The 8588-nt window shown below is 48.3% G+C and overlaps 1 long non-coding RNA gene across 1 annotated transcript; it reads right to left on the bottom strand.

Moving 5' to 3' along the window:
- Window positions 1–5780: 5780 nt before the first annotated feature.
- On the bottom strand, window positions 5781–7691 carry LOC134474761 (uncharacterized). Its single transcript, XR_010045614.1, has 2 exons — window positions 7569–7691; window positions 5781–6089 (listed from the first exon to the last, which is right to left on the bottom strand). It is a non-coding gene; the product is annotated as an uncharacterized LOC134474761 (long non-coding RNA).
- Between the last annotated feature and the right edge of the window lie 897 nt (window positions 7692–8588).

Raw genomic sequence — 8588 nt, 5'->3', positions numbered from 1 at the left:
ACACCGGTCACCCACCTCCACCCACCCAGGTCCAGGAGCTGCACGTGATCAAGACGTCAGGCTCCTCTTTCTCTCACAGGCTGTGGATTGGGGTCTCCCACACTCTTGTCAGGGGAGGGTTAACTGAGAGGAGAAAGGGTTGTCCCTGCAGGAGGGTCTCAGCGAGAACCCTTGGTACCCAAGATCGGCACTCCTCCAGCTGATTTTGAAGATACTTACTATGTTCCAGGCTCTGCGGTGGGTGCTGGGAATGTAATGTAGCATCTTGGCTTGTGTGTTTGGTTGGTCTGTTTTTGGAGACAGGATCTAAATTGCCCAAGGTTGAGCTTGAGATTCCCCTGCCTCGGCCTCCCAAGTGATGGGATTACAAGCATGCTATAACTGCGGCTCTTTATCTCAGACAATTAAAACTCACGGGATGATAATGGTTCATGCCTATGTAGATATTGTTCAGTCTTAAGCTCCACCGAGGCAGAGTGCTGTCGCAAAACAACTGCGACATATGAGGTGGAGAAAGAGCCTGGTGCCAAGGCTTAGACATGAACACGCATGAGAAGGGGATGAGACCAGAAGCCTAGGCTTGAGCCTACACTCCTCATTATCCACTGGCTCAGCCTCCCCACTGTGCTCAGAGGCCTGGGGAGGAACGTGCCAGACGCATGCTCAGGCGACAATGCAGAGTTCCTGACTGGGAGAAGAGGGGCGAACTGAGGTGGGTGTCTGCAATGTCCCCAGAGACCTAGGTGCTAGAGCCTCAGTCTGCAGCTCTGTGCTGTACGCAGGTGATGGAAGCTCAAGGGGCTGGGCCCAGAGGCCGTAAGTGTGGTCACCGGCGTGGCCTGGGCTGGATGTGGGACCTCTCCTTCATTTCTGGGCTGTGCCCAAGGTGAGCTCCTTGGGGTCGAGTGTTCTGTCCCAACTACAGAAAGTGGGCTGCGAGAAGCCAGGGTGGGGCACATGCAGGTGCAAGACCAGCCAGTGCTACACAGAGAGAGGGGGAGAGAGAGAGAGAGAGAGAGAGAGAGAGAGAGAGAGAGAAGAGGAGAGGAGAGAAGAGAGGAGAGGAGAGAGAGGAGAGGAGAGGCTCCTGACAGCACTTCAGCTGGGAGCTCATCAGTGGATTAATTGGACCAGTCCATGGATGAGGATTAGCATCCCCATGACCTCATCTTCTGAAGACCATGCTTCAGAGCACATGAGCCTCCGGGAGACATCGTTCTTCCGAAGTGTAACAGCACAGGAGCTCTCCAGACCCAGAAGGTCACGACTGACTACTTGAGAGAAAACAAATGGCCACAGATGTCTTTCACTTTGGAAGACAGCAGCGTGGAGGTCAGCAACTCAGGAAAATCTAGTGACAATGTATGGGGACCACAGTGAATCTTGGAGTCCCTGTTGGTGGTGACAAGTTGACTGGCTTTGGCACAATTTAAGAGCCCCTGGATTATGCAAAAAATAAAACCCAAACATGGATGGGTAGGATACGGACTGTGCGAGAAGAAAAACATCTCAAAAAACAGTGGCAAGGATCGACTGAGAATGGAGAGAAGACAGGAGAGTGCGAGGCCAGTGCTGCGGCTAGTGCAAGGCAGGCGCACAGTGTCTGCCACGACTTTACCTGCACCGATGGTGTGAGGTGTTTTAAGAACTGAATTTTAAAATAAATTTTAAAATGTTTAAAAACTAGGATTCTGGTACGGTGCACGCCTGTAATCCCAGCTCTTCGGGTTGAAAGGGGGAAACAGAAGAACTGCCACCGGTTCAAGCCCAGCTTGGACTGTCAGGCAAAACCGGTCTCAAGCAAACAGAAATGAAATGAGGTTAAAGATTCGAGGTCATGAATGTAGGGTTGCCCAATTTAGCAATAAAATATAGATCACTTGTATTTTGTCTAGCAGCTCTACATGGGGACCAGTCTGTCTTCTTGTAAAACTCAGGTTAGAGTTTGCCTTGGTTTTATGACAGTGCATGGTGTTGGGGAATCTGAATCAGAGCTCAAGTTGGGCGGTGGTGGTGCAGAGGACTTCGGGTCAGACTGTCAGGGAGGATGTGTACCCAGAAGGGCATGTTCCTGACCCATGACCCATGCTAGGTCTGCCCATAAACCTGGCTTCCTGGGCACCATTTTGTTCAACCCCTTTGTGTTTGGGGGTTCCCTCGTTTCCCTTTCCAAGCTCTGGTGCCATTCCTCATCAGTTTACTTTCGAATGGTCAAGCAAGTAGCAGGATCATAACCTTTGCTCAAAACCAGGCCAGAGCTGGGCGAGATGGCGCATACCTGTAATCCCAGCACTCAGGAGGCTGAGGCAAGAGGATTGTTGCGAGTTTGAGACCATCTTGGGCTACAAAGTGAGCCCAAGGCCTGCGTAAACTATATAGTAAGACCAAAAGAAAAGACCAAAAGAAAAATCAAACCAGGCCAAACTCAGGTCATGGTGGCACAAACCTGTAACCCAGCTCTTGGGAGACTGAGGCAGGAGGGTTGCTGTGAGTTCAAGGCCAGCCTGGACCATCTCAAAAAGACAGAAAACAGAAACATTAAAAAACAAAATCAACAATAAAACCAGACCAGTGGACTTACTTGCCTGTTGCTTTGAAACAAGAGGAGTGGACACCCCAGACAGTGGACTCTGATGGCCCTACTCCAAGCCGTGCATGTGCGCACATGTGTGTGTGTGTGTAAAATGCCCCCCAGTCTTGTCTTGTTCCTGTCCTTTAGCTGGGGAAATGTGGAGCTTTTCTGGCAGACTTTTGGAACCCTAAAACTAAGATGGAGCGTGTGGCAAAGCCTGGCTCAGCCTGAGGGGAGGCAGGGGATCCCTAGGGCCTCCTTCTGCAGCGAAGCCCCCATTCCCTCCGGCTTCCAGCCCTCCTTGCCTGCACTGCAGCCCACCTCTCACCGTGCCCATGGCAGAGGGTCCAGAGGCCTGAACACAGAGGCAGGAGGCACGGGCCAGTCGCTCTTCTCCAAGCCCTGGGCCAGCTGTCCCCTTCTGCTCCCCCTCACCTTCTAGCCCAGGTATCAGGAGAGATGGCTTCCACCTAATCAAGGGAATTCAAGAATCACCCTGGGCCCTCTGTGTCCCAAGCACCTCTGCTTTGGAGCATCCCTGTTGGGGCAGAAAGCTTTAAAGGACATGGGGGCTTTGCTGTGGAGCTCGAGCTGGTGAGTCACTGGATCACAGCTGGGTGCTTTTGCTAAGGAGATGGTGTACAGCTGAGGAGGAGTTGGAACAAAAAGTCTTGAAATTGCACTCTTTGAGGCTGAGGCAGGAGGATCTCAAGCTCAAGCCCATTCTAGCCAACTTAGTGACTTAGTGAGACCCTCACTCAAAAAAGAAAAAAAAAATAGGGGCTGGGGATTTAGCTCAGCGGCATAAGCACCTGCCTTGCAAGCAGGCAGTCGTGAGTTCGATCCCTGGTACCGATAAAAACAAAAAAGACAAAAAAAAAAAAGAAAAAAAAAATAATATATATATATAAAAGAGCTGAGGATGTAGCTCTGTGAGAAGGCCCTGGGTCCAACCCCTAGTACTACACACACATACCCACACACTCATATGTGTGCACACACAAAAGCCACAAAATCTACCCACCCCTTTGCCTTCTAGGAGTGCTGGCAACTAATGGCAGCCTGAACCCCGATGTTCCCCTGGGTTCTGGTGGGCACCAGAGCTCCCTGCCTGTGCAGGCCTCCCGGGGTGACCTGGGTGGGGGCAGGGCTGGGCTGCCTCTTCCCCTCCCGCTGGCAGTGACTTCTAAGGAATCAAAGGATTCCACTTTCTGGCCCAGATGCAGTCACTCTGAGGTGTGTCTGTCAGGTGGGATCCGTTAACTGGGTTTGTAACAGCGTCCTATCTAGATATCGCTTTGTCAGCCTCCATGCTTTACTCTGGTCAGGGTGCCTGTGATGCTGGGCACGGAGGCCCCAGGAGGCAGCCGCTGCTGGAGGAGCAGAGTGTGTGCAGGTCACGTGGGAAATGCTTTCTTAGGCGTCCTGAGGAGCGCTTCTGACTGTCCCCTGGAGGCTAAGTGCTAAGTCCAGCCAAAGGCCCCCTTAGAGTGGCTCCCAGGAGCATTCAGAAAGGGTTAAAGACAGGGAGGACTCGGGAGGACTCTGTGTCTGTCCTGGTGCTGATGAGGTGAAGGTTTCAAAGCAGGTGCCTGGTGGGTGCTTGGGTCTCCAGAAATGAACCCAGGGCAACCCTGGGGCTTTTTCCCCGCCTCTGGGAGGATGAGAGGAGACAGATGCGGTTATAAATCTCGCCTCTTACCTCTTAGCATTCGTTGTGGTGGGGTTTCTTGGTTTTTTGTTTTGTTTTTCAATGATAAAATAGTTTGTGTTCACTAAATAATATTTGGAAAATACAGAAAGAAGTGAAAGAAAATTTCTCCATGGTCTTAGTCCACCAGTGTAAATATCATTTCTTTGTTCTTTGCATAGAGAGATTTTAGCATAATTGGATCCACTTCCCTGAAACACTGTTTTGCAGGCTGCAGGGAGCTGTGATTATAAAGTACTCCAATGAGTCACCTCAGCATTATTGAGCAATTTCACGAGTTTGGTAAAAACGAAGTTGACTTTACTTTATCAGAGGTTAGGAATCACCTACTCTAACACTCAGCTGCTCCTCTCATGGTCTCACTCCGGGAGAAAAATAAGATAGAGATCAGGAGATGCAGAGATACGAAGCATCCCAAAGCCACCTGCTACAGTCACCCACCTTCATACTGAAATAGGTCATGCAGCAGCCTTACTCAGGACAGACCCACCTCTAAGGTCAAAGAGGCCAGTAAATCAGGCTGGGTCCTTTTACTTATCTGATAAATCCTGTCCTAAAACGCCTGGAGTTGTGGCTCAGAGCACAGGCCCTAGGTTCCAGCCCCAGCACCAAAAACAAAACAATAGCCTCCTCCACATGACAGAGAATCCTGTGCTAAAGTGGACTCAAGTCTGATCTTTGAGGGTCTGGGGACATAGTTCAGTGGTGGAGAGTCAGCCCAGCACCCTCAAGGCCTGGGGTAAAATCCTCAGTACTAAAAGTAAAGCGATTTCCATGGCATTGCTGACTTTGCATGTACGTGGTGATATTTCTCGAGGATGAGCCAATATCAGACCAGCTCCATGGACAGGGGTGATGTAAATCACCCGCCAGGATGCACAGACAGGAGCCAGGGTCATCATGCCGCCATCATTCTCTCCTTTCTAACCAGTCTTCACCTGGCTCACACACTGCTCCATGAAGTCCTCTGTGCTTCCAAAATTGTCACCTGGCTGGGTGTAGTGGCACACACCTGTAATCCTGGCTCTAAGGAGGCTGAGGCAGGAGGATCACTTGTCTCAAAAAACAAAAACAAATCATCACTTGCATGACCCTCATTTGGCCTTTGTGTTTTCCTGTAGCTTGATAACCTGTTCAATAATAACAGGTAGATTTTTTGGTTCTTTGAGATCAGGTCTCGCTATGTAGCCCAAACTGGCGTTGAACGCACTACAAACCCTAGGATGGCCTCCAACTTGCAATCCTTCTGCCTCAGCTTCTTGAGGACTGGGATTCCAGGCATGCGCCACCATGCCTGGCTTTGATAACAGTATTTTAAAATGTTTCTGAAAAATGCATTTACAGTGGCTCCAAAATCAAGCCATATAAAAATCTATTACGAATCTATTGCTTCTCTGTCTGTTTCCTTCTTCCTGTACTGGGGAGTGAACCCCTGACTCCCATATACTTGCACTTCCTAGCCAGTGCTGTACCACTGAGCCATACCCCGGTACCATGTGTTTTCTTACACAAAACACAGTTTAATAACACATTCGCCTATGTTTTTTTTTTTTTCTGTTTGTTTTAACGCATCTATACTTCTTGGGAATATTCCATATTGGATCCGAAAGGAACTTGTGGTTCTGTCTTGAAGGAGATTTCTAGTATAGGTGTCTCCTAATGTATTTAGCCAATTCCACTGATGAGGGGCACGTGGGTCATCTGCCGTCTTTCGCTTCTGGCGATGCATGGTGGGCATATGCCAGTCTGCATCCGGTGTGCGCATCCCTGGGTCTGTTCTTCAGCTGCAGATGGAGGGGTCACCATCTGCAAAATAAAACAGTGAAGCAGAAGAAGGAGATTGAATAATTCTGTAATGTTCTGAGAAAGTGCCAAGTGGTTTTCCATAGAGATCCAAGCAATTTCTATTCCTCCTCTCCCTCCCAAAAATATACAAGCTGGCACTGACAAAGAGGTCAGCAGAGAGTGAAAGTCCCCTGAGTGCACAAAGAGACCAGGCGAGGTGGCACCCGCCTGTGGTCCCAGCTACGAAGGGATGTGGACCAGGAGGGTTGCTGGAGCGGTGTCCCAGACCCTGCACCAAGAAACAGAAGCTAAAGAAACAAAGTTACAAGAAAATGTTGGCACAATAGTTACCAGAGCTGGGATACTATTTGATGGCAAATTTATAGTTTGGATTCATGGCAGTGGTGTGCATTTGTGTGTGTGTGCGCGTGCGTGCGTGCGTGTGCATGTGTGTGTGTCTGTTTTAACGCACCTTTCAGTCCATCCACTTAGGTCTGACAAGTCATCATGGTGCACTCTGCCACCTGTTTTGTACCATTTGAACAAAATTGTGCTACTTGAAGCCCCAGAAGCTCACGATCATCATGTCTGTTTTCAGACTTACATTCTTGGACAAACTATTCATTTGTTACCACATCTTTACTGAAGTATTTTTCACATTATGCTTGGCTTTCTTTTGGGACTTCCAGGAAGTTAGTATGCAAAAACGGAAAGGCCATCAGCCTTGGCTTTGGGAGATCGCTTTTCTAAGAACAGTGCCAGAGCGGGGGTGGGGAGGGGGTAGGGGTGGCTCATGCCTGTGATCCTAGCACTCGGGAGGCTGAGGCAGGAGGATTGTTGCGAATTTAAGACCAGCCTGAGTTACACAGCAAGCTCAAGGCCAGCCTGAACTTCATTGTGAGATCCTGTTTCAAAAAGACAAAAAAGCACATTCCTTGTGCAGGCAACTCATGTTCTTCTCTGCTCCTATTTTGAAAAGACACTAAATCAGAACAACAAATAGCAGGAAGAAAAGGTTTCTAACAAGGGAAGGCAGAGCTTCAGAAATAAATAAAAGGAAGAACAGGGGAAGTACAGGAGTCTAGGGCTTGGAGTGTGGTGGCAACACGATGGTTCCCCGGGACTCACGGGACCGTGAATCTTGACAGCAGCGACCTTCCCATCTTCAAGCGAAGGCTGCTTGGCAGCCTATTTTCAGCAGGCAATGAAGCGTGCAGTTTACTTCAAACACCCTTCTCTCCAGGTTAAAGAAAGTGTTGGTGTTTGTACAAGGCAAGTTTGATTCAGTGATTTTGTTATTTTTCACCTTTTAAAATGCATATTTGTATTGATGTGTGTCTTGACTTATTTCAGCAAAGAATAGAAGATGATTTATAAGAATATAGAAAAAGCCAACAAAAAATAAAACAGTGAAGCAGAAGAAGAAAGAAAGCAAACCAAGGTGTCGGCATGCAGCTGACCAACAGATGTAGTGTGCAAAACTCCTGTGTGGGGACCCACATTGCCAGGCAGGTCGTGGAGCACTGGGCTCATTAACTGTCAGTCTGGGGACAGCTGGGGGTGCATCTCCATGGCAGCAGACTGGCCAAGTACGTGGGAGCCTCCGGGTCCCTTCATTAGCACTGCACAAAGCAAAAGGGAAAGAAGGAAAGGGAGAAGGAAGAAGGAGGAAGGAAGGATTTTTGAGTCTGGAGAAAGGTCAGGGTTTAGCTTCTGAACGTAAAAGTAAAATTGGAACTGGAAGAAAGAAAAAAAAATATCAGAAAAATATGACAAATCTATGTGGACATATTTTAGTAAGTCACCAACTTATTATTTAATTTCTCATTTATTTCAATAAAATAAACATAGCAAAAATACATGAGTCAGAAGTGGTACCATGTTGTCCACCACTGCATACCTGTTTGTTTGTTTTTTGAGACAGGGTCTTGCTGTGTAGTTGAGGCTGGCCTTGAGCTCACTATGTAGCCCAGGCTGGCTTCAATCTCAGCCTCCCAAGCGCTGGAATTCCTAGTGTGTACCATCCAGCCAATGCATATCTTTTCAATATGTTTCAAATAAAGCAATTTTGACATAGTGGGAGGAGGGTTTAAAGATGTGCTGCAAATGTAATATATTTTATTTTGGTGTTTTGATGCTGAAGATTGAGCCCAAGGCCTCCTGTATGCCAAGCATACACTGTACCGCTGAACTACATTCAGAGCTCCCAAGTGCAATTCTCAAATCCTACTTAAAAAGCAGTAAGTTTTCCAGGAGCTCCAGTCTAGGGAAGCTCACGGCTTCAGCAAAGTTTGTTCCATTCCTGCAGAGGGGAAGCTCTCTTCTGAAGGACATCTGCCTACAAGCTAAGTGTTTGGGCTTTAAGAGCCAGGCAGAAGTGTGGATTTGGTGGTAGGTAGCTAAATGCCTGCTTAGGTTATCTGAGTTATCTGAAGCTTTTTAAACTTGGTTTGTCTACTGCAAGTGGAGCTAACAGGCATGTATGGAAGACTGAGGAAGATTCTGGATGTTAAGCATTTA

The sequence above is a fragment of the Cavia porcellus genome, unplaced genomic scaffold, assembly GCF_034190915.1.
Source record: "Cavia porcellus strain 051 isolate PalLab524CR breed Dunkin Hartley unplaced genomic scaffold, mCavPor4.1 scaffold_38, whole genome shotgun sequence".
NCBI lineage: Eukaryota > Metazoa > Chordata > Mammalia > Rodentia > Caviidae > Cavia > Cavia porcellus.
Note: the sequence above shows the minus strand (reverse complement) of the source record. Positions and strands in the feature narration are given on the sequence as shown.